The sequence below is a fragment of the Sciurus carolinensis genome, unplaced genomic scaffold, assembly GCF_902686445.1.
Source record: "Sciurus carolinensis unplaced genomic scaffold, mSciCar1.2, whole genome shotgun sequence".
NCBI lineage: Eukaryota > Metazoa > Chordata > Mammalia > Rodentia > Sciuridae > Sciurus > Sciurus carolinensis.
In genome coordinates, this window is record NW_025920123.1 from 3,228,756 (window position 1) to 3,254,124 (window position 25,369).

A 25,369-nucleotide genomic window follows, 5' to 3' on the forward strand; every position below is an offset into this window, starting at 1 on the left:
CCTCTCCTTGCCCTGTGGACCCTGCTTTCTGAACCTCAGTTTCCCCATCTGTAAAATGAGTGTCTCCATGAGAATCAGCTCAGTAACATGGCTGTGCACAGGACACAGTAGAGATGGGGGATGTCAGGTAGGCTCATGAATTGCTACGTCTGTCCCCAGCCCCTGATGCACTCCTTCTTTTGTGTCCTATGTATTTATAAGGCATCTTATCTGGAGACTCAGCAGGCTTTGGGAAAAGGCTAAATGGGAGCAGCTCCCGCTGAGCAGCTCTGGGAAGCTGCAGGTGATGGGACACAATCCCATCCCCAGCCAGGCCCAGGTTCACGCCCTGCTGCCGTGGCCTGCCCCGGGAACTCTGGTGCCCTCTGTGTTTGCCCATCTGTGCAATGGGCAGAGGTCCCACTTTGTAGGAGTTGGGGAATATAAGAAGCAGTTTGTGCCAGGTGTGATGGCCTGTCATCCCAGTTTTTTGGGAGGCTGAGGTAGGAGGATTGCGGGTTCAAAGCCAGCCTTGGCAAAAGTGAGGCACTAAGCAACTCAGTGAGACCCTGTCTCTAAATAAAGTACAAAATAGGGCTGCAGAGGTGGCTCAGTGGTCAAGTGCCCCTGCATTCCATCCCAGTACCCAAATGAAGCATTTGTATTAAGTCAGTGTAGAACCACCCTGGCATACAGTAGGAGATGGATAAATGTTCATTTTTATCCCTTCATGCTAGGATCGGGCTTTTGAGTCTTTATTCCAGCCCCTTAGCACCTTAGCACAGAAAGCTATCTTGACTCAGAAAACCAGCCTTCTTTGTACCCATTTCCCAGATGGTTCAGATAGGATTAAAGAGAAGAAGGAGGCAGGAGCCTGGAGTTTGGGACTCAAGTTGGTCCAGTGACCTCCAGTAAGGAGCAGCCCTCTGAGCCTCAGTTTGTCCATCTGTGGATTGAGGAGGTGGAGACTGTCCACCAAGGTCACGTCCACACAATGGAAGTCTGTTGCCCCCCCTTCATTGTGACCTGTGGACATCCCTGGGAATCCTCAGATGAGAGGGATAGGGGTGGGGGAAGCCCCACAGCCCCCAACTCCCTGTAACCACAATGATCGCAACAGGGTCAGAACGTGAGCCCAAACCCAGGACACCTGCCACCCTGAGTGGGACCCCTTCTGGAAATCACTACACGCCAACTCATGCCCCATGGCATGGTGAGGAGCGCCTGCCTGTCCTTCAAGGGACCAGCAAGGACTGCCAAAGTCAGGGTTCAGGGACAGAGGTGTGAATAGTCCCCTCCTGAAGACAACCTGTGAGATGCAAGGCCCACAGACCTCCTCAGGAAATGTCCATCACGGAGAATCAGGAATGCACAACCAAGGGCAAGTCACTCCTTGCAGGGCAGGATGGCCCCCGCACTCCTCAGGGCAATCCCAGGAGAACTCCATCCTGGAAAGAAGAGGTGGCCTGAGCCATGTGTCCTTAGAGGGCATGTCGTCCCTCACAGCCACACTCAGCCAAACCTGGGAAGCAAAACTTATGGCTCTCATGTGCCCATCTGTGGGTGATTGGTAATGGCTACCTGTAACACGGGGTGGAGTAGATGTTGATGTGGAAAGTCCAGGCGGTTGGTCCTCTTCAGTAACCTCTGTTTATAACTGTGATTCAGACATACTTATTAGCCACGTCTGTTGGCATTCTTGAAAGTGTCCCACTGTTCATTGTCAAATATACGATCACCCTATGTTGAGATAAGGTCCAGCCCACTGGACGTTGTCCTGTGATCAATTAGCAATGTCTGCAAAGAGTAATAGTGTAGAGTAAGGGCATGATTGCCAGTCGGCTGCCTGCCTTGTTCTCAGATTCAGAGATCATTCCAGAACATATGTGTGCAGATATTTGTCCTTGCAGTGGACATCCTATTAGTCTGACTTCGTGTCTTTGAAGGATATCCATATCCCAGGGATAATGTAACAAGAATGAAAGAGAGAGAGAGAGAGAGAGTCCTATATCATCCAGCCCAGGTTTAAATGGAAAATTCTAATTGAGACCATTTTACAAGACTGTAGGGGTAAGAAATTTTCTCCACAAATGGCCGCTAAGTAAGGGGCAGAAGACGAGGACTCCAACATATATTTCTTTACATTGAGAATGAGCTGGGGAGCTTCCCTCACAGACCCAGAAGAAATCCTGAGGTGGCCTTGGCACTCCCTTGGGTGGGGGGGGTCCCCTACTCCCAGGGGCTTGAGGCTGGGCTTCCCCATGGGACCACAACCTCTCCCCCTGCGTAGCTTCCCCAGGACCCAGGGCCACCATCTTCCTACAGCATCTCAGGTCACAACCTATGCTAGAAACCTCTCCCATGAGCACCCCGCCCCTGGGCTCCTGCCACAGGAGTGTGATTGTCTGCTGGTCCCAGCTACTCTGCTCTGCACCTCTGCTGTGTCAGCACCAAATTCCAGTCCCTCAAGAGAGAGCCACTTCCAGCCTGAACTAGACCATCCTCGGAGGTGAAGAGAGACTCAGCAGGAAGCCACTACTCTGCTGGCCACTGGCTCAGGGTTCCCCACTGGATAAGCATGAGTTCAGGACTGGAGAGGACCATTGAGCTGAGGCCTTGGTGGGAAGGAGAGTGTGGAGACCAGATGAAGGTGCTAGTGTATGAATGGACAGCACTGGGGGAGGAAAGAGGCACAGTGGTTAAGGCATGGATTTTATAGTCAGAATAGCCCAGGTTTGAATTTGGACTAAGCTACACACTAGGTCAGCAACCACGGGTGAAAATACTTAATGTGCTAAGGTTCAGTCATCTTCTCTGTAAAATGGAATGAGAGTTTCTTCCTCATAAGATTTCTGTGATGATTAAATGAGATGATGCGTGAGCTAAATCAAAACTGGCATTGGGTGAGTGAAAAATCAGGGAGCTGAGAAGAACCTTGTTTGGTCAATGAAAAGTAAAAAGAGATGTCTGGAGCCATGGCAATGGAGTAGGGATTACTTTGATCTGGAAAATAGGAAAATAGGTTTCTTCTTCTTCCTTTTCTTTATTTTTTATTTTTTTTGTCCTCCAGTGCTTGTTCTCAAGCAACCAAAAAATACTATTGAGCTTGATGAGGGAGGCCCTTTCAGAATGAAGGGGCAACTTGGAGGAAAATTGAATGACTGCTTTCATGGACAGTTACTTTAATAGTCTCGTGTTTGAAAAATACGCAATTAAAGGAAATACTATCACAAATAGCCTCTATTTGTTGTTGTAAAAAATAGTATTTGTTAATTGAGAAATGAGAGAGATGTGTATGAATATTATGTTAAGTTCTAAAATACAGATTGGAAGAGGGACACACACATACACACACACACACACACACAGTTCCACAGGATCTGTGTGTAACACCCAAGGAGCTGGAGAAGAAGGACATACATTTTGAATCATAAACTTTGGTTCTCTTTACTTGCAAAAAATGAGTTTTAGGGAAGTCTTGTTCACCAGATTTTTAAAATTATTTTCTTAGTGTCAAGTGTTGTTAATAAAAATGAAAGCATTATTGGTTTAGGATTCATTTTCTTGTGAACTTAATCTGTAGCATTTGGGTGTCTTCCTGTGTGAGGATGAGGCTTTCATGCACATAACATAATTTGATAAATCTCATTCCCCAGAACCTCCCCTTTCCCTCCTCTTTTCCCCTTCTTATCATCGTGCTCTACTCTATTGGCCTCCCTTGTGTTATTATTGTTTTAATTAGTGCATTATAATTATGTGTAAATGCAGGATTCATTGTGGTGTACTTGCGCATGGACATAGCATCATTTGGGAGACTTTGTTCCCCAGTACTTCCCCTTGCCTCTCCACCTCCATCTCCTTCCTCTACTAGATTGGTCTCCCTTCTACCAAACTTAGACTTTTGATTTTCCTGAATCTGAACATTAATCAGATACATTTCACTTTCAGGCTCACTGGGAGAGTTTATCTATTCCCCTTTATTTAAAGTATCCTAATTTTATAATTGATTGTTCACACTTTTAATTACATGAAATGCACATAAAATTTGCAAAAATATTATTCCATTTCAGTAATTCAACAATTTGGTGAGACAGGCTGGGGAGGAATGTTTATGCTCATTTTGGAGCTGAGGCAACTGAGGCATGGAAAGGTTAGAGAATTTTCCCAGGGTTATGCAGTTGGTGAAAGAGGCAGCATGAATACACTCGGGTTTTGTGACACCAGTGTAATCCCTTTCCCCTGCCTCACTAACAAACAGGTATATTTGTTTCTCATAACACCAAAGTCCTCTTCTCTGATCTCTGCCAAATCCTTTTAGAATTTGTGTCATATTGTAATTCTAAAATTCAATAAAGTAAGAATGTAAAAAGGCATTTCAAGGGCAATGTTGCATTCATTATCTCTAAAGGACAATTGGAAGAAGAATATAAAGAAATAAATCAATTGACTAGATATCTGCCTGAAAAGCACAAAAAATCTACTGTCCAGGGTGTAGAGCTGAAGGGACATGTGCTTGCTGCCTCTAGACAGACCTTGGGCATCATCCCTGCTAGGTATGTTATGGTTCCCTGCAGAGATTTGGGGAGTTTTTAGTTCAAAATGTTGATGTCATTACATATTGGATTTCTGGTTTGGGCGATTTGAGTCCAGTGATGGATGCTGGCAGAGGCTTTGTCACCTCTCCTACTTTAGCAGAGCATCTTCCAACAACCTGAAGTTGACCTTTTCAGGAGCAAGTTGGGAAGCTCCTGTGGTATAAACCCCTTCTCAGGTGCCATAAGAGCAGTACAGCTTCCAAACCAGAAACTGAGTAGTTCCTGACTTTGAAGTTACTTTGGAGTCCACTGGAGAGTTTTGAGCCTAGTCTAGTGAGGACATTGTATTCCTATGAGCCATCTGTCTCAAAGTACAAATCTAGAAAATCCCATGCCATTTTGTTGTGACATGGTACAAGATAATCAAACAATAGAATTTTAGAAATAGAAAGGACCACACTTAATAGCACTGAGACTATGATCACTTCCTATTAAAGAATACATACATTCAACATCATTATCCAAAAAATGTAGAACACTTGTTGCCATTTTAAAAATTTATTTTATATTTTTTGGTTCTTTTTAGTTATACCTAACATTAGGATTCATTTTGAAGTAATTATACAAGCATGGAATCTAATTTGTCCCAATTCAGTCCCAGCACTTCCCCTTTCCCTTCCCTCCTCCCTCTCCTTGTTCCTTTCCTTCTATTCTACTGATCTTTCTGTTATTGTCAAAGGATTTAAGAAATTCCACATGTGTGACTACAATGTCTATACAATTTGTACTGACTTACAGTCTTCTTTGGGGATACCACTTGATGATAATTTTTTATTATATCTATGTGATCAACTTCACACTTGAGGGCTGTGATTAGTGGACACATACATGTCTAGGAGTACTTATTAAATCACTCCCAGGTTTTTTTGGGAGCTTCTGTATCTAATATATTAATACACACTTTTGGTATACTGCAAAGTTTGCTACTATTAGACTTTCCTGACTCATCTTTTCAAGTTGATAAAATTGTATAATGCATTGTTAAAGAATTAAGATTGGTTTATAATTCAAAATTAAAAACAGGGTTTGGGGCACAGGATAGGCCAGACAACCATTTTGTGCAGAACTGAAGTTACTCACAGGTGGTAAAAATGCTTTTTCTGCATGTAAAGAATGGAGAAAAACTTGCATTGTTTCATCAGAAGGCAATGGCTGTGTTGACTGAGCTGTATGCATAGTTGAATAAATTCAAGTAAGAACATTAATAGATGCTACACCTGCCAACATATTTTGATATTGAAAATATTGAACAAAACATATTCCAGTCTATTTAGCTTATTTTATTTACTAAAGGTTCTTTTCCATGGGAGTGGGTGGAGAAATTATCAATTTGTAGAACTTAAGAAATATATTTGTAGTAGATAGTTAAGATTTTTTTTTTTGGAACCAAGTTTGGTAGACCCAAAACAGTATGCTTTTGATTCTTTCACAAAATCCTGCTGGAAAAAAAATACAGCATTGAGCTGGTATATTGGCTTTCTGTTGTTGCAGTTATCATTCAAATGGGGAAAATTAGGGCTGGGGATATAGCTCAGTTGGTCAAGTACTTGCCTCACAAACACAAGGCCCTGGGTTTGATCCCCAGCACCACAAAATAAAAAGTGGGGAAAATTATATTTAGAGGTAAAATAATTTTTAGAGTTTTTACTACTATAATTTATAGTTTTTGCTACTATATCACAGCAATAACTTATTGCTGAAATTTACTTCACTGAAATTGTGCTAGGCAATTGAATATTTATATTGAAAAGAACCCCCGCCCTTGAAAAATTCCAGCATCTACATATGTATAACCATGTCATGCTAATGAGTCCTAATTTAACAAGAAATTCTCAGTTATGACTTACTGAACTCCACTTTGTGTATTATAGTCTAAATAGTTGTGCTCCTGGTAGAACAGGTATTAGTGGCCTATTTAAGAATGTTAATGGACTCTACCTTCAAAACATACCCTTATCCTTCTATTTCTCTTTCTCCACTACTGCCTGTCTAGTTCAAGTCACCAATATCTCTCATGGTCTACTACTTGAGCACTAGGTGTTGACCATTTGGCCTGCTAACTTGTGATTCTGCATCTCCTCATCACTTCAAGATACATTCTTCACTCTGGCCAGAGTAGCATTTTTCAAAGGCATGGTAAATCATATCACTCCTCTGCTCAAAACTCTCTACTTATATTTAAACTAAAATATAAATTTCCTTCCTTAGACTATAAGGCTTTAAAGGCTTTCATTGTTTGATAATAGCATAACATCTTGGATCTTTGATGACTGACTGATAATTGGGAAACTCTAGAATCCCAGTGATCAGCTGGCCACCCCAGGTTAGACATGACCTAAGAGAATGGACACATTCTCTGTGGGAATACAGTCAAATCAGAACATCGAGGGGGTCTGGAAGATTGAGTTCAAGACAGGACCCCTTAGTGGGTCTCACTGGGAGGAGGGTATTGTAGTAAGTCTGTAAGGCAGTGGGAATGCTCCCCAGCTGGCGATTCCATGTGTTACAGTCAGATCTCTGCCTGGAAGCCCCACACTAGTCTTCAGTGAAATCACCTGGGAAGAATAGGAACCCAGCTCAGGGGAGAAATGGGGAACAAGAGTTATTCTCCAGTTTGGAGGATGGAAGTATACCCAGGGCAGAAGGACTCCTGGGGGCCTATCTGTTGGTGGTTGTAGGGCAGTGGAATTCCTTAGGCTCTCATTCACTAAGGATAGGTAGAGAAAACCCCATGTTTGTTGGTTTTCAGCATCTGCAGCTGGGTAGGGCTGGGCAGCTGGGAGCCTTCAGGACCCAGAGCTTGTTTTGAGGCTTGGGTCATTCATCTTTACCTTTAAGTGTACCCATTCACCTATCATTCCCCTTTCATTGCTGACTGTACTGGTGGTGTTCAATCAACACTGACTAGCTCAGGGAAAATGGTCCTCACCTGGAAATATTTTTAAAAATGAAATGCTGTATTGGGGGTATGACAGGGGCACGAATGAAGGAAGGAAAGACTGCATAGAGGGAAAAGAGGGGTGGGAGGGGTGGGGGGAAGGGAAAAATAACAGAATGAATCAAAGAACATTACCCAATGTAAATGTATGATTACACAAATGGTATGCCTTTACTCCATGTACAAACAGAGAAACAACATGTATCCCATTTGTTTACAATAAAAAAAGTGAAATGCTGTATTGGATTACAACTATCACTTCATCCACTTACTGTGTTGGCCTTTTTGTTCTGTTTTATTTAATTTTATTTTTGGCTAAGGTTGTAGTACTTTCCCATTGTTCAGCATCTGGTGAAGTGTTTGATAGGCCATTGATATGGTGACAACAGAGCATATTTTCCTTTGGGCTTACCAAGGTCTTTTCCTGGCTTCTTTAAACTTATTCTGATTGGCCTGCAGAATCACCTCTTCATCATTTTACTTCTTTGTTATTTCTGTCATGAGCAACATTAATTCTTTTAAGAACTTCCAGTTGTCTTTATGGTTTGCCCCATACCATTAGATTAGATCATACCCACTCAAGTTGCTCTGTCAGTTTTTTTATTGCTGGGGTACAGAAATGCTTCCTCTACATTTTGATTCCCTACTTTCTGCTTTGAAAAAAACTTAAACATTCAAAAACTCTGATGTATTCAGATGTGGTGGCACACTCATGATCTCAGTGACTTGGGAGGCAGAGTCAGGAGGATGCCAAGTCTGAGGACGGCCTGGGCATCTTAGCAAGATCCTGTCTCCAAATAAAAAAATAAAATGGGCTGGGGATGTAGCCCCAGAGGTTTTAGTTCTACAAAACCTCCGAAGGACCAAAGATGATTCTTTCTCAGCACCTAATTTCCTAGTGGACAGGAAGATATGAGCATTCCTCTGGAAACACGTTGGATGTCTTTCAAGAGACAGCTTTTGTTGTGGAGTCTGGCATCAGAGGTGAGCATAATAGGAGATGAGGACAAGGCAGCTCATTGTTGAGAAATGAAACTTTTATTGCCTTGTGGTCTTTGGAAGAATTCTCCAAGCTTGGCTCTCTCGTCTGAAATACAGAGTAAAAACAGAAGTAGAGGTAAAGAAGGGGAAAAATTCAGAATGTCTTTATAGGAACCTTTTCTGTTTTCAAGTAAATACAGAAATTTTAAATCAGTAGTGGGATATTAGAGGGGGTTACCAACTGTAGATGTGCAATTCTTAGAAATCATAGAAAACAAAGAAAGAGAGTCACCTGCCTAACTGGTTCCAGGAGTGTAGATGAGTGGGATTCACTAAAGGCAGAACAGAAAAACAATGCCAGACAGGAGAAGGAAAATTATAGGATATCTTTCAACAGGTAGGTGTGGAGCAGTGGCTATGCATCTTCTGCACCAGAACAAGCAGATGCTCTCATCCGCCCTCATCTTTCTTGCCCCATATCCAGCATGTAAAGAGTTGGTAGTATAAGTAAGGATGCAGAAGGAGGATAGTGACTTTTCTGAGCTGAGAGGTAGTGAGTACTAAGGGGATAAGACTCAGATCTGCATCCTTTGGCAATGATTCTATAATCAAGCAATGAGATAATTCTACTATCAGGTAGAATTTTCAGTAAAGATGGAAATATATATCTGAACATTTGGAAATGTAAATGTTCTGTATCTTCTTCAATAAGCTAGCCTTTAGCAACAAGTGAGTACTTAAAATGTGACTAGTGTAACCAAACAACTGAATTTAAATTTTATTTAGTTTGATTTCAGTAGCCACATATGACTAAGGACTCCCATATTGGACCGTGCATGATAATGGTGTAGCACAGTTTCCAAAACAAGGAGATAATCAATAGATGCTCATTGACTGATGGTATAAAAGGTATGACAAATGAAAAATAATGAAATTAGTCAAGCATCGTGGCACACACCTGTGATCCCAGCTACTCTGGAGACTGAGGCAGGACGATCACTAGTTCCAGGCCAGCATGGGCAACTTAATGAGATCCCATCTCAAAACAGTATTTAAAAAAAGGCTAGAGATGAAGCTCAGTGGTAGAGGGTTGATGAGTTCAATCCCTGGTACTGTGGAAGGAACGAAGGAAGGAAAAGATGCCTACTTGCTTCACACTGTTACTATGAAGATCAAAGGGTTTAACATCTGTCAAAAATTTTAACCAACTATACAAGCTGCCACCTTAGAGTGAAGTGCTATTTTGAAATGAGATTCTATTTGAACATTCACACATAAGAGAAATTTAGATAAAACTTTGTGGATAGAAGCCTATCCAAAATACAGCATAGACTATTTATTTTATTATAAGTTAACTTCTCTTGGATTTCAGGTATTTCATCAATCAAGTAAAGGGGTAGAAGCAGGATAAACCTTGAGCATGTTAAGAACATTAACTACTGAGGAATCCTGGGTGCCTGATGTCAGTTCCTCATTTTTTTTTTCTTTTGGAAACAGGGGTTGAACTCAGGGGTGCTTAACCACTGAGTTACATCCCCAGTCCTTTTTAATTTTTCCTTTTGAGACAGGGTCTCACTGAGTTGCTTACAGCTGCGCTAAATTACTGAGGCTCCCTCAAACTTGTGATCCTCCTGCCTCAGCCTCTCTAGCTGTTGGCATTACAGGTGTGTGCCATCGTGCCTAGCTCCATTCTTCTTCTTGCCACATTAACTTGCATGCCTCATGCTTAAGTTAAAAGCTTCTTATTCTCCTTTTCTTCTAGTTAGTTGATTGTGATGTGATAAATTCTAAACCACCAGTTTAAGCAAGCTCTTAAATTTTTCATGCCAGTGAGTTTTAGGAAGGCTTCCAGTGGCCACCCAGGGCAGAAGAGGTCAGCCTTATGTGCAGTGGGAATAGGTGTGGATGGAGATAAGGAAGATACTGTCATGACAGCTAATTCAGAATTAGGATGATGCTTTTCTTATTGTCAGACTTAAGACATTACACAGAATGCAAACTATTGCTTTTTATATGACTGTGCTTTATTGATTGGTTTGCAAGTTTTACTTCTGTGCCCAATCAGATTTACACTCTTTCTAGTCATGGGAATCAAGTGTTTTATAGACTTCCTCTTGCAAAGGCATGTAGTGATAATTAGTGAGAAAATCAGAGAGAGATTAAATCATGTTGGCTGTATTCTTGGTTTAGACAGAAACTTCTATTTGACTTTGAATTCAGGGTATACAATCTTCATTTGTTCTACATATTAATTTTCAGCTATGAAAACTAAATAAATATTATTGAAAATCTTGTTTTATTAGCAAGAATTGCATTCTGTAAGTTTTTCAGGAAAAGTTCTAACTGATGCATGAGAATGTATAGGCATGGTCACTACAGGTTTTGTGCTGGCCAGGATGGTGTGTGCCTATCACCTACCTCAGAGATAGGCACAGAGTAGAGCTTGTGTTAGTCATCACTATGACTAACACTTTGCATCACTATGACCAAAATACCTGTCAAGAACAACTTTGAGGAGGGAAAATTGATTTGGAGGCTTGTAGTTCCAGAGTTCTTAGTCCATAGATGGCTGACTCCTTTGCTCTGGGCACAAGGTGAGGCAGAACACCATGGGGAAAGGGTGTGGAGGAGGAAATCTGCTCAGCTCATGGCAACCAGGAAGCAGAGAGTGAGGAAGGGGCTTCATGGAAGAGACACCTTTCCAGAGCAGAGCCCCGTGTGACCTACATCCTCTGGTCACACCCCACATACCCACAGTTACCACCCATTATTTCATTCAAACTAGGATGGATTAATTAGGTTGTAGCTTTCATTATCCAATCATCTCAATTCCAGACATCTCTGCATTAGCCCAAGAGCTTTTGGAGAACACCACATATCCAAACAATAATGGATCTTGATTAAATAGTTGTTGGATATCTAGTGAATAAGGGATGGGTGAATGAACAAACATGTCTATGAAAGAACCAACTCTGTGCATAGCTTGCCACTAGATTTTCAAAGAATTAGGTGCTCACCAGTTTTTAGCTAGTCTGGCAAATTTTTGCTGACCTTCTTTGATTGCCTGAGAAGGGTTTCCCTAGCACATCCAGATACAGCTGTCTGTTCAAATATGATCCAATAGCAGTCTGGTTTGTCAAACACCAGAAGCCAGTACACCTGTTTGTTTTTTTTTCACATCTTTAAGCAACATGACATGAATATTATGAAAAATCACTCTGAGCCACATGCTGGCAGTCACTATTTCCCTATGGCTAGCTGGGAGAGACACTATATCCAATTTAGTTTCTGTGATTTATTTGGAAACTTCACTGGAGAGCTGTAGAGGACTCACTCTCATTTCTGTAGCAGAATCTGGCTAAGTCCCCCTTAACAAAGGATCTGAAAGGAAACTGATCTGTAGCACCTGGGCTGAGCTGAGAAGGCTGCTGGAGGCTTGCTTCCTTGGGATCTCATAGGAGGAGGAGCAGTGGTTGTCCAGACTGGAGCTCTAGTTCTGATGGCTGGCCCTAGAGCGAGGACCACTAGGAGAGGGGTAGTCCCTCTTCCTGCCCAGAATCCCTGGGGCAAGCGGAGCAGAGGACTCTGGGCTTGGATGTGATCACGTTTACACTGTTGTCTGATCCAGAGTTAAAGAGAACCAGTGGCAAGTGTTTTCTTATTTAAATTGTGCTTTGAGGGACATGACTTCATGATAGTAATTGAAAAATAAAATCAAATGATATAATGTTCACATCAAGGGCACAATAAAAGACCTTGAAAAAAAGCCATTTTATTTGTACTTCATGGAGCCATTTTACTGTCAGAGAGAAGAACTCTTCTTCTATGTATTTTCTTTCATTTATGCTCAGAACTTATAGCATGGAAACTTTGAAGTAGGCCAGATCCTATGAAGACCAATGTAACTGTGGCTTCAGGAGTCTCCTAGAAGAGGATAGGGTCATGATAATGGTGGCCAACAAAGGGAGATTAATGAATTCCAGGGCAGCCCAAATGTAGGCCATGAAGCCAAGGGGAGACATAATTGACACCATAAAAAGGGAACCTCTGCCCTTCAAAGAGACCATGTGAATTTCCCCGAGGCCCAGAGGTTGTTCTGGGAAAGCTAAGTTTCCACCAAATTTGCCAGTGGCACTCAGTGAACTCTGGATTTTTGAGCACTGAGAGACTGAGCTTTAGCTATTTACTCAACCACAGGCTGAACTGTCACCTTCATAAAAGTATCTGTCTTGGGTTTTTCCTGATGTGCTTAGGAAAATTAATGGGTGAGATGACAGGGAAAGAAAGAAAATATGCCATCACTCACTACCCTTGAGGAGTTTTAGTCCTCTCACAGGAGCTGTGAGGACAATATTGACAGAAATGCCAGAAATGTCAGTTCTGAAAAAGAAGGGTGAATGGGAAACTTCACTGAAGGCTTAGATGAAACTTTGACTCACATCAGTTATTATCAGAGGAGTGCTCCTTCACAAAGCAGGTCCTGGTGCTCCCCAGCAACACATTCCTGAATATTCATTAGAAGGTAATTTTGTGGGTGTTACTCATGGAAGAAAATAAAAATTCATAAGTTTTTCCTAAGAACCTTTCTATAACATGTAGCTGAAGCAGGTAGATGTCTCCTACAAATGTTCTGAGAAGAAGATAAGGGCATAAGATGACAAGTTGACTGAGGAGCATGTGTAACCCATACCATTAAGAAGTCACACTCAACTAGTTGCAAATGAGGGAGTGAATTGAATAAAGAAAAAACAAAAGAGAACCAAAACATTGAAACACACATGCATGTGAGAACACATCCTTTGGGCACGTGCAAGTGCACATGCACACACTCCACTTGATTCAAAGGTTAATTCGTCTCCTTGCTGGAAAATCTTAATAAATCAATCATGTTGATCAGATGGCAAAGCAGATGTATGATGAACTGACTTTGTGTATCTGACATAGAGATGGATTGAGCACCAAGTGTTCACCCCAGGTGATGGCATAACTGATAAGTTTTTGGAATATCAGAAATATAGGTGCTCAGAGCAAGTATGAATGTTAAGTCTTTGGCATGAATTCCTCACTTCTTAGAATCATCATTTGCTTCATGTTGACTGAGGAGAACCACGGAAGTCAAGAATGTTGCTTTTGAGACAAAAGCAAAACAACAAAAACAAAGTGAAATGGAGGTTCTCTTATCTAAAGTGCCCATTTGTTTAAATTTCAAGTTCCTGGGCCTGGTCAAGAGACTGGGATTCAAGCCTCAAGTCCTTATATTCCAACAAGTCCTTAGATGATTCTGGACCATATTTTGAATAGCCCTGACTGTCCTACTGCCACCATCACACTAATGGAAAATATTACTTGATCAATTTTCTTATTTATGAGCTTATATAGTTAGTTTAATCTGAATCTCACATGTACTCTAAGTTGTGCCAGGGATTCAGAGTTCAGTATTGCCCAGTTACCTCAAGAAGTTCAGAGCTGAGTGGGGATTAAAAATCTCAGAGGGTGTTGGGCATGGTGGTGCATGCCTGTGATCCCAACAGCTCAGAAGGTTGAGGCAGGAGGATCGTGAGTTCAAAGTCAGCCTCTGCAATTTAGCGAGGTTCTAAGCAACTCAGTGAGACCCTGTCACTAAATAAAATATAAAAAGGTCTGGGGATGTGTGGTTCAGTGGTTAAGTGTTCCTGGGTTCAATCCCTGGTCCCAAAAATAAACAAATAAATTAAAGAAAGAAAGGAAAATCTCAGAGAGAGGACAATTATCTGTTGCTATTTCTTATGCTCTATCAGAAGATATTAACACCTTATCCAACTAGACAGAAGATAGACACAGGTCTCATCTGAACCTGTGGATGTCAATTGATGGAGGTGACTAGGTGGTGACATAGAAACTAATGCCATGGAAAGACAATTTGTTTCACTTACACTTCCCAGGGGGCATGCCAGTGTTGGTCAGAGGGCAGAATGTGGTAAGGGAAGGCATGGACCAAAGACTTTAAGGTGTTTTCAGGGAGAAGGCAAGTCAGGGCAGAAGTTTATGATTGGCTAGTTAGAATAATTTGGGGGCCTTTTTACTACAGGGATGGTCTCTAAATGCTGGCACCTGGTCTTGGGATGATTTCAGGTAAGGAAATTCTGACTTAATATGTAAGGGTTAGATAAGGATATGGTTGGCTTGAGTCTGAGAGACATGCTCCCAAGTAAGTTATTTACTATCTTTCAGAACTAGTCTTGGGAGGAACAGTATGACTCTGGGTATTGAAGGCCCTCAAATACCAAAGCATCAAGATCACATCAGAAAATAAGAAAATATAATGAACAAAATTGTCCCTGTGATAGCTGGGTGTGAAACAGACAAAATACAGAGTGTGAAAAAAGGAAACACATCATTCTCTGATCAAATTTATTGCATGAAAAAACCTGAGAAAGGAGCAAAAGCAATGTTATTTGGCTTAAAAAAATTAAATGTGAACATTATATGAAATAACCTATATTCTGTATCCATGATGTAGTATGGTGTTTTTCCAAAATAAATATTGTAGCTCAGAGGTTAACATATTTGATTACTAAGGCCAGAAACCAATTTCCACACACCTGGGTTCTACCATATCTACCTAAATTCTTTCCTCACACATTCCTTATTTAAACAAGTTAGAGTTTACACACACACACACACAAACAAATGAACATACACACACACAAACACACACACACACACACACACACACACACACTCAAACCAGGTCCTTTCTTCCACTTGCTTTTTATTTTGGTAAATTTCTGGTAAAATTTTTGCCAGAAATGGGAAATGTAGACCACTTGCCCACTACCTGCTGAAGGAAATTAAAGCCTAAATCCTACAAAGAGGTTTTTGACTAATCTATTTGGGATCTGACAATCTAGGAAGCTTACAAAATGCCCTAAGCTATTTGTAGGGGTAAGTTTCTTGTGTCATGAAGTATTTCTCTCCATTTGGTAACTTTGGAATCCATGACATATGTTGTTTTAAGTGATCTTTTAAGGTCACTCTGAAAATCAGTTACTAAGCCAGGAGGTGAATTTTTATCCCTGTGCATTCTCCATCCAGAATTTGCAATATAATGCCCTTTATGTTTTCTCTTGATCATGTTTCCTGGGGGAGGTGGGAATGACTAAGATGGTTGTGTATGAAAGAATGAATATTGATGATACATTATGTAAGGCTCAATGAAAGTTGTGAATTCACCAGATGCTTGGAAAGTCATCAGCTTCTCTTTTATGCATTTCCTTGGCCTAAGCTTGGATGTTTTCCAAGAAGCAATTGCAAAAGCAAGTCAAAGAAAAGACCTGGTTTGAGTGTGTGTGTGTGTGTGTGTGTGTGTGTGTGTTTGTGTGTGTGTATGTTCATTTGTGTGTGTGTGTGTAAACTCTAACTTGTTTAAATAAGGAATGTGTGGTCAACTTTCCAATCTTCCTTTAACTGAATGATGAGCTTGGATTTTTACAGGAAATGAAATTAGAAGCTAAAGAAAAAGCCCAGCCTGGATCTTCTAAGCAAGCGCCCTCTAGGCAATCATTTTTTAAGGGAACCAAGTCCTTATTGCTAAGTTTGATTAGCAACACGTTTTCTTGATGAAGGTTCTCAAAGCAGAGGGAAGTGAATAGAGGTTTGATTAACCACAGACCATAATTGCTATATTGGTTTCATTTGTAAGTATAAGATTGTCTTTCCATATTCATAAGGTGGTGTCTAAGCAGCTGTGCTGGAGCTGTCAAGTCTCTAAACTGTGTTGAATTAGGAAGTGTAAGGAGGCCTCTCAATGGGTGGCCCTGGGGACATTTTTTTCACAATCAAGGAATTCAGATTGTACAGAATTTACTCACTGTAAAAAGTTGTTAGGCATAGAAGGAGGTTATAGAATTTATTTTTCCCATAGATCTTTAAGGACAGGACAGAAACTCTGTGAATAGGTTGAATTCATACAATCCTAAAGTCTTTGAAATGAACAATCACTGGGATGGAAAAGGTAAAGGAAAATTAGAAACTGAGAAGCATGAAAGTTAATCCACTTATCCCAACAGCAGAGTGTGGGGGCAAATATATAAATTGAGCATCATGAGATTAAGGTTACATTTTATACTTTAGGATAATACAGAGTTTCCTAATAATATACAATGGTAATGAGCCTGCCCATTACAGTCCTGCCTTGTTAAAATGTATTGATTCTACTGTGATATGAATTAGGAAAGTAAATCTGAGACCTGTCTATTTATACAAGAGTAAACTGATTTTCAGAGTTTTATTTCATTTATATCATTTCTTTTTCCTTTTCAAGTTGCTTTTAGATGTATTATCTCATTTCATCTTCCAAACAAGTTTAACTAAATATGAGAATCTGGGGTAAATTATTTACATAGAGTGCTAGAATTACTGGCAAGGTTAGGATTGGAATTCAGAGCTCTTTCCACTCATCCACATTTGCTTCCTTCCAAAGACTTCTAATCTTGGCCCTGTCTAGTTTTGTGGTTTCATGAAAGCATTACTATGTCAAAGGCTGCTGCTGCATTCTAGAGACTTGAATCCACTGATCAAGTGGATCACAGCTACCTGTCCAAGAATAAGTCAGAAAAGGATTTCAAGACCATGGGTTCTACTCCAGCTGACACATCACAAAATCTAGGAGTGAGGAACATGCTCGAAAGCATTTTGCAAGAGATAAATGTGGAGGTAAGAATCAAACTCCTGCAGTAGCTTTAAAACTGAATCCCTACTCCAGAGGCAGATTTAGGCAGATTTAATGCTCACACACACTGAGTATTAAAGGCTCTGCAGTGCATTGGTTTTGCCTCTGAGCTCCTTGAGACCATTTTTTGATACAGTTTATAGGAACTTTTAAACAAATGTATGCTGCATTATTCTCATTATTCAATTATGAGTCTTTCCCCCAGCATTTTAATTAGCACTCATTTACTGAGAATTAAACTGTCATTTTAGTTGAACTCAAAGGAGTACCCAAGGGGTATGCATTCCATAAGATAATAAAAGCACCATACAATTCTGATGCTTCAACAATTTAGACTGAAGTCATGACAGGGCTTTCTGTCAGCCATTTTGGATGGCACTTAATCATTAGTGTTGAAGAGGAGACACCATCATTCTACATCTGAAAATCTGATGCTTAATCATGATAGATCAAGAAAATCTGCTCTTTGATTCATACTTGATTCCATGAAACAGAAAGTCAGAAGCAAAGATCTGCTTTCCAGCCTTAGACCCTTGACTTCTGTCCCTGGTTTTACAACATGACAGCTGTGTTTTCTAGGCAGTGTGGGCCCTGTGTGCCCACAGGTACTGTGACTCTGTAATGACTGTCAGTCACTATAGTGGGCTGTGATTGTGGCTTCTACTGGTTTCTGGGTCTGCCCTTACCTTCTCAGACCCATTTATTTTCTCTTAGTATTTATTATATAGAATATTTAATGTCTGGATAGGGAAGACTCTATCAAGACAATGAGATGGAGAAGGCATATAGAATTCTTCATTATTACTTCTGAAAAATACTGTTTTCTTTCATAGAGTTCAAGGTAGAAATAGTGGTTTATTTTGTTTTATTTGTTTTTAGCCCACTTATGATGTTTGAAACCTTGGTTTATATAACCGACTTTCACAGTTTCTGTCCAATCATACATAGGATTCACCAGTTTTGAAAAGCTGGATGCCTTCAGCTGAGTCAAACAAGTATAACATCACAAGACCAGAGAATTAAGGGAGAAACAAGAACTGAGACATCCAATAATGTCCAATGTCTCCATTTGAAATTGAGAAAACTGAGGGTCAAGGAAATCAGATGATTTTCCCATGACCATATAACTGAATTTGTGAGAAACAAAAACTGAAACCCAAGTATTCTGTTTTCCTTATATTTTTTTTCTCTATACCTATGAGGCAGTGCCACATAGCAAGGAAGAGCAAGAATTCTGGGACCCAAATGCCTGAGTCTGAATTCCAGTTCCATCACTTTCTACTGAGAAAATTTAAGAAAATGTTCTAATTTTAATGACAGTAATTCTTGACATATGACTTGAGCTTAGAAATATTACCTGTTGCTATTACTGTAGTTCTGTTTTCTGAGTTCTTATAGGCACAGCAGAGAGGAATTAGGCATTGGTGTTTTATCTCTTTGCCATGCCAAGTGCCAGCTCTTTTGCACTTTGTGTCCAAACTTCACAACCACCATGCAAGGTATCACTCCATCTCTAAGAGGAAATAAATGGACATAGAGAACAATTTGCCCAAAGTTCTATTTTTTTAAATTTTTACAGTCTGCATTTTGATTCATTGTACACCAATGGGGTACATCTTTTTGTTTCTATGATTGTGCATGATGTGGATTCATTCCATTTGTGTAATCATACATGTACATAGGGTAATGATGTCTGTCTCATTCCAATATTTTCATACCCACTTTCATTTCCCTCTATGTAAATCTAAAGTTCCTCCATTTTTCTCTCACCTCACCCCCCAACCCCATTATATATCATCATCCACTCCTATTTATAGTCAGTAAGTCAGAATTAGAACCCAATTCTCTTTGATTATAATATCTGAAGAGATTTCATATATGACCTGCTAACATCACTTACAGTTCTAACTCAAGCCCTTTCCTATACTGGCTACTGTCCTGGGTTTTATTTTTGATGGAGAGTGGGTAGGGTTTTGTGCATCGTGCCAAAGTATGTTTTGTGGGTACAGTCTACTAAAAAATGTTGTGTTTTTACCATTTACAATATAGATTAATATTTTCTTGTCTCAGATTTCCTGAAAATTAGTTAAGTAGAGAATGAAGTCTAGTCTGTAAGAAGAAAGGGCGGACTTCTAAATTCAGTGAGAGTATCTTTCATGGTTTTATTCTTGAGGTCATATTTGGTCTTAACAATAGAGAAGCAAAGAAAAATCTTTGAAAAAAAAAGGTAAGACCAACCTGATAGAGGGAAAAGTCAAATTCATTTTTCTTCCCATGAAAAATTTTAGTAACATTTACTTTGTTCTGATTGAACAAAAAATTCCTTAGGTTAAGATGCTTGCAAGAGGAGATGGTAACAGTTGGAGGTACACTGTGGATATAGAATCAACCTGATTTTTCTCATAGACTGGAGTTTGGGAATGATAGGAAGGTCAGATTTTGTTCTTTGTTCTGATTGTGTCTTATGGATGTTCCCCTCACAGAATATTGGGAAGTGCAGATCTCTGAAAGAGTTTCAGTAAACTCTTTCTTTTCTTTTAACCAAGTGAGTACTCGAACTCTTGGGTATAGTTTTGAATTTTCTTGCCACAGCTAAGGTAGAAAAATCCATCCTTAAGAGAGTAGCACCTCTTCTGTCCATATTGATCTGAGAAAAGGATATTCTGCTGTGGACTTTCATCAGGATTACAGTTCAGATATTTGCCCTGCAAATGTGAAACTGCCAGCAGCATCAAGGATGGAACAATGGTCTATCTGAAATCAATGGGAAGGAGGCACTGGGAGTTATCCTCCTGAATGTGGCAAAATAACAGCTGCTCTGTCAGACATTCAAAACACTGGTTCTAGGAGCCAGAGAAGTATCAATGAGCCAAATGTTAGCTTTGAACTTAGGAACATGCCTTATAGGGAGAGGAAAAGCACAAAATTCACAAATCAGTAAAAGATAAGGGAATAAGGCAGAAATTCTATCACATACTCAATGATAAGTGGTATTTCCTAAAATGTTTTGCTATGTGTTATTTTGCTCAGTCCTCTCAAGGACCTGGTGGCCTCCCAGGTATACACTAGATGCTGGAGTTTGAGGCACATTCTCCTTGGCCATGACCTTTTCAGTTCTGTTCACACTGGATTGGGGCCCTGCCTTGACTCACCTTTCCTTCTGATTATGAAGGTGAGACTCCTCCTCCATCCACCTTTTGCACCTATCCCACTCCCTCCCTTATTGAGCTCAACCAGCTTAGTGACTTTACATACCCTTGCTATTGGGAAGCTCCTGCATTTATAACTTCATCCACTGACCTCTTATCTCTGTGCAGATTCACACAGCTCACTATGTAATGGACTATACATGATAATTTTAACAAGATGCCTCTTTGGAATCTGTGTTTGGATGCCTATGAACTCTTGATTTTCTCCTGCTCCTAAGCTCTTTCTTCCCCATGCAATGTCATTCCTCCTGTCTTAACCTCATAGCTAAAAAGCATCACTACCCACTCATGGGTCAGGGTAGAAACTTGGTTTCTTATTTAGTCTTAATTTCTGGCCTTTCTATCATTCCCAAAATCCAGACTATGAGAAAAATCAGGTTGATTCTATATCCACAGTGTACCTCCAACTGTTACCATCTCCTCTTGCAAGCATCCTAACCTAAGTCATCATTATCTGCTGCCAGGTTCCTGCAGTGGCTATCTAACCAATGTCCCTGCAGCCACTCTGTCCTCCCATGCCACTCCCTCAAACCATTGACTGGATAGTACCGAGACTGATCTTCGTGAAGCAAAATAAGACACAATTGATTCATGTCTTTCCACTGCTAAAATCTCTGAATGACTTCCAACTCTGCTTAGGAAACACTTCTTACCCTGCCTTAAACATCACGTGGGTTCTGGCTCCTGACCATCTTCTAACTTTCCATCCTTATTCCATGTTCCTGTTCCCCTTGTCACTATTCCTCAGTCCCCCCTGGCCTTCTGACAGTTTCTAGAACACTCCTTGATCTTTTCCAACCCAGGAGATTTGCACCTGCTGTTTTCTTTCCTTCTCTGGCTCTAAGCCTGTATGCTCCTCATTTTTCATGCTTCATTTTAAATTTAACCTTTTCACAGAGGCCTTTCTTGGTCATTCTCTCCCCTTATTTCTTCTCTATCACTATGTTTGGTTGATTTTTTTTCTTAGGACTTACTTCTACCTAAAACTACTCAAGCATGGAAGCAGACTGGGTGCCTCCATATGGTTTGGAAAATCAATTCGTCTTATTAAAAATCAGGGGAAGGCTGGGGCCTAGAAAATGTTATTATAGGAGTCATGGGTACAAAAAGTAATTTTTTTTGTTTACCAACCAAAACTCCTTGTACTTTACTTCTGCCTCTGGCAGGGGTGGTTAGTGTAGGTGGCAGAGTGTCACCAATGTATGTCTGGTCACTTTTTGCTAAAGTGAATTCAAAAGATATCTATCATTGATTTTGGGTTAACTACTATTTGCATCTCTCTTGTCTTTCCTTAGTACAATGCAATGAAAGTTCTGTTTTCCTTCTTGTGGGGTGAGCCATAAAGGCACATTCACTACCACTCTGGGAAATTCATTCTGTTTTTATTCCACCATGATGTTAAGCCCACCAGGGGCACCTTCTCAGGACAAACATTTTGCATTTATACTTGCTATTTTTTCTTGCTCATAACATTGTCATCCTTGTTAGGTACCTGCTTCAAAGGAACCATTACTAGAGAGAAAATGAATAAGACAAAGAAAGAATGACATGACACCAAAAGAGTCTGGCTGGGCCAGAGTACAGGAGAGGCCAGCACAAACAATCTGTACTCCGGCCTGTTCTAATTATCTCCCTGCTTAGTTCAAGGATAGCTTCCCTGTGACTGTCATGAGCTGTGACTTCAGCTCATGGTATTTGAGTACACTGAAATTAAACACCACCAACATGGTAATGATGCTCAGTACCACACACTAATTAAAATCAGCCAGTGGTAGCCACAAGAACCCTACATGAGAGTCATGATGCCTGAGAGGGACAGAAGTAGCAGAGAGAATAAGGGAGAGCCAAACATCTGGGCTCTGCATAAACACCAGAGTCCAAATATTGGCCATTGTCTGTTCTGCCTTTCTTGTAGCTCTTGGAAGATGCCCCTGTTGTGGGTTTTCCTTTACAGACGGAGGGCAGATGTGTGGGTTCAGTTAGGAAATGACTTAAAAATAAACACATAAGAAAGCTTCATTCCATAGGAAAGAAGGTCTTGAACTACAGAAAGAACCCAAGCTTCACCCAGATAAATTTTCACATGACTATTTAAATCTCAACCATTTTAAGTGCAATGCTCAGCAATGATTAATGAGTTGATAGTGATTGCAGGTATGCCACATGATCCAGCTGGATCTTTTTGGAAAGTGAATAATTTTTTTAACAACTGAGACAGAATAGATGAATTTAATGGTGGATTTAGGCTGCACTATATTTATGACTGCTTAGAATAGAAGGATGAATCAATCATTAATGTTGATGGAGGGATATAAGGGCCCAAATAAATTCCAATGGTATATATTTGGGTTTAAAAAATTACTTTGTGGCCCTTTGTCAGTACTTGAAAAATTTTAAGTTTGATTTTTCTTAGCACTTAAATAAAGAAAAAAATAAATATTATAATAAAGATCAGGGCACATCTTTTTTTGTCTATGCACAGTATTTAGCAGAATTTCAAGCAGAGCAATGCTGAAGAAATGTTCTATTTTTGGAGAGATTTTGGAAAATCTAATTAAACAACAGTAAAAACATTGCATATTTATTAGTAAAGCAGCATGAGCATTGGAGGGGAAATGGGTAGAAACCCAAATGAATTCTGGTCCAAATTCTAAGTCTATCTCTGAGTCTTAAAAACAAGCATCCCTCCTACCTCTATTCCTCCAAATCAAAAAATAAAGCTTTGGTCATTTCCAGTGCTCTTTCTCTGGGTCATTTGGTCAGTTTCCTTCGCTGTCTCTCCCGCTCTCCTACCCCTGCCAACCGCCGCTGGGACCTCTGCTGTGTCACTTCCTCCTTTGCTCTCTCGCTCACACATCCTCCCTAACGCAGCGCCTGGAAGATCCTGCTGTGCGCATGACCCGGTCCTCTGGCTGCAGCTGCTCAATGGACCCTCAGGTGCCCAACCCTTGGCGCGTCAAGCTCTGTCTTGGTAGCCACCGCTGCCTCACCTGTCACGGGGATTCTGAGGAGGCGCCCAGGCCTCACCAGTCATGCAGCCGCCACCACTGTTGCCACCCTCGGCCATGGCCAAGGTCAAGATGGAGCTGGAAAACAAGTACTTGCCCGAACCATGACTGAGAAGGACTCGCTGGACCCGTCCTTCACTCATGCCATGCAGCTTCTGATGGCAGAAATTGAGAAGATTCAGAAAGGGATTCCAAAAAGGATGATGATGAGAATTACTTGGATTTATTTTCTAATAAGAACATGAAGCTGAAAGAGTTGGTGCTGATACCTGTCAAGCAGTACCCAAAGTTCAATTTTGTGGGGAAGATTCTTGGACCACAAGGAAATATGATCGAAAGACTGCAGGAAGAAACTGTGCAAAGATCTCTGTGTTGGGAAAGGGCTCAATTAGGGACAAAGTCAAGGAAGAAGAGTTTCCCAAAGGTGGAGACCCAAGGCATGCCCACGTGAATATGGATCTGCATGTCTTCATTCAAATCTTTGGACCCCCATGTGAGGCTTATGCTCTTATGGTCCATGTCATGGAAGAAGTGAAGAAATTTTTACTACCAGATATGATGGATGATATCTGCCAGGAGCAATTTCTAGAGCTGTCCCACTTGAATGGAGTACCTGAGCCCTTGTGGACATGGGGTGCCAGTGAGAGGCTGGGGTGCTGCACCTCCACCTCCACCTGCTCCTAGGGCCTTTGGTGTTGGACCACCTTGGGGAGCTTTGGTGCTGGTATCCTAGTGAGAGGTTCCATCACCAGAGGTGCCACTGTGCCTGAGGAGTGCCACCCCCACTTACTGTGAGGAGTGCTCCAGCACCAAGATCATGGGACAGCAGGCATCCAGAGAACAGCTTTGCCTCCACCCCCTGCACCAGAAACAGATGAAGAATATGGATATGATGATACATATGCAGAACAGAGTTATGAAGGCTACGAAGGCTATTACAGCCAGAGCCAAGGGGCCTCAGAATATTATGACTATGGACATGGGGAGGTTCAAGATTCTTATGAAGCTTATGGCCAAGATGACTGGAATGGGACCAGGCCATCACTGAAGGCCCCTCCAGCTAGGCCAGTGAAGGGAGCATACAGAGAGCACCCATATGGACGTTGTTAAAAACAAACAGGAGGGGAAAATATCAGTTATGAGCAAAGTTGTTACTGATTTCTTGTGTCTCCCAGGATTCCTGTTGCTTTACCCACAACAGACAAGTAATTGTCTAAGTGTTTTTCCTCTTGGTCCCCTTCTTCTCCACACCTTCCTCCATTCTTAACACCTGCATTCTGGCTTCTGTATGTAGTATTTTTAAATGAGTTAAAATAGATTTAGGAATATCAAATTAATTTTTAAGTATGTAGATGCTTTTTTCTTCGTTGTTTAAATATAAATATAAGTGTAACTTTTATAATAAAAAAGAAGCTGAGTAAAAAAAAAAAAAAACCTGTTGGTTTAAAAAGTGGCAAAGCTTGCTTAAAGGTTCTGAAGTAAAGACTTGTTAACTTTCTCTTAGTTTTGATTTGAGGCATCCCATAAAGTTGTAGTTGCAGAATCCCAAACTAGGCTACATTTCAAAATTCAGGGCTGTTTAAGATTTAAAATCACAAACATTAACAGCAGTAGGTGCCACCATGCAAAAGTGAGCTCAGATGTCTCTAGAAATGTTTTCTTTAAAAGCACATGGTGGTTGATTCTTAAGTTAAATTTTAATATGAAAGATCCTCATGAATTAAATAGTTGATGCAATTTTAATGTTAATAGATTTAAAACAGAAAACAACAAAATTAAGTTTGTAAAACTGATTTTTTCCATTATGTGGATTTGAAATCTAGCTCCAGACATACAGTGTTGAGAGATATTTAGTGGGGAGTAAGTTTTGAAGAGGTCGATTGGGGCAGAGGGACTGACCATCTAAATTTAATTTGATGTAGAGCTTTTTAGCTACATTCTTTCAGTAG

The 25,369-nt window shown here is 40.6% G+C and overlaps 1 pseudogene; it reads left to right on the forward strand.

Annotated features, from left to right (window-relative positions):
- Positions 1-1,086: 1,086 nt before the first annotated feature.
- LOC124973847 (KH domain-containing, RNA-binding, signal transduction-associated protein 1-like) lies at positions 1,087-24,568 on the forward strand (annotated as a pseudogene).
- The last annotated feature ends 801 nt before the right edge of the window (positions 24,569-25,369 follow it).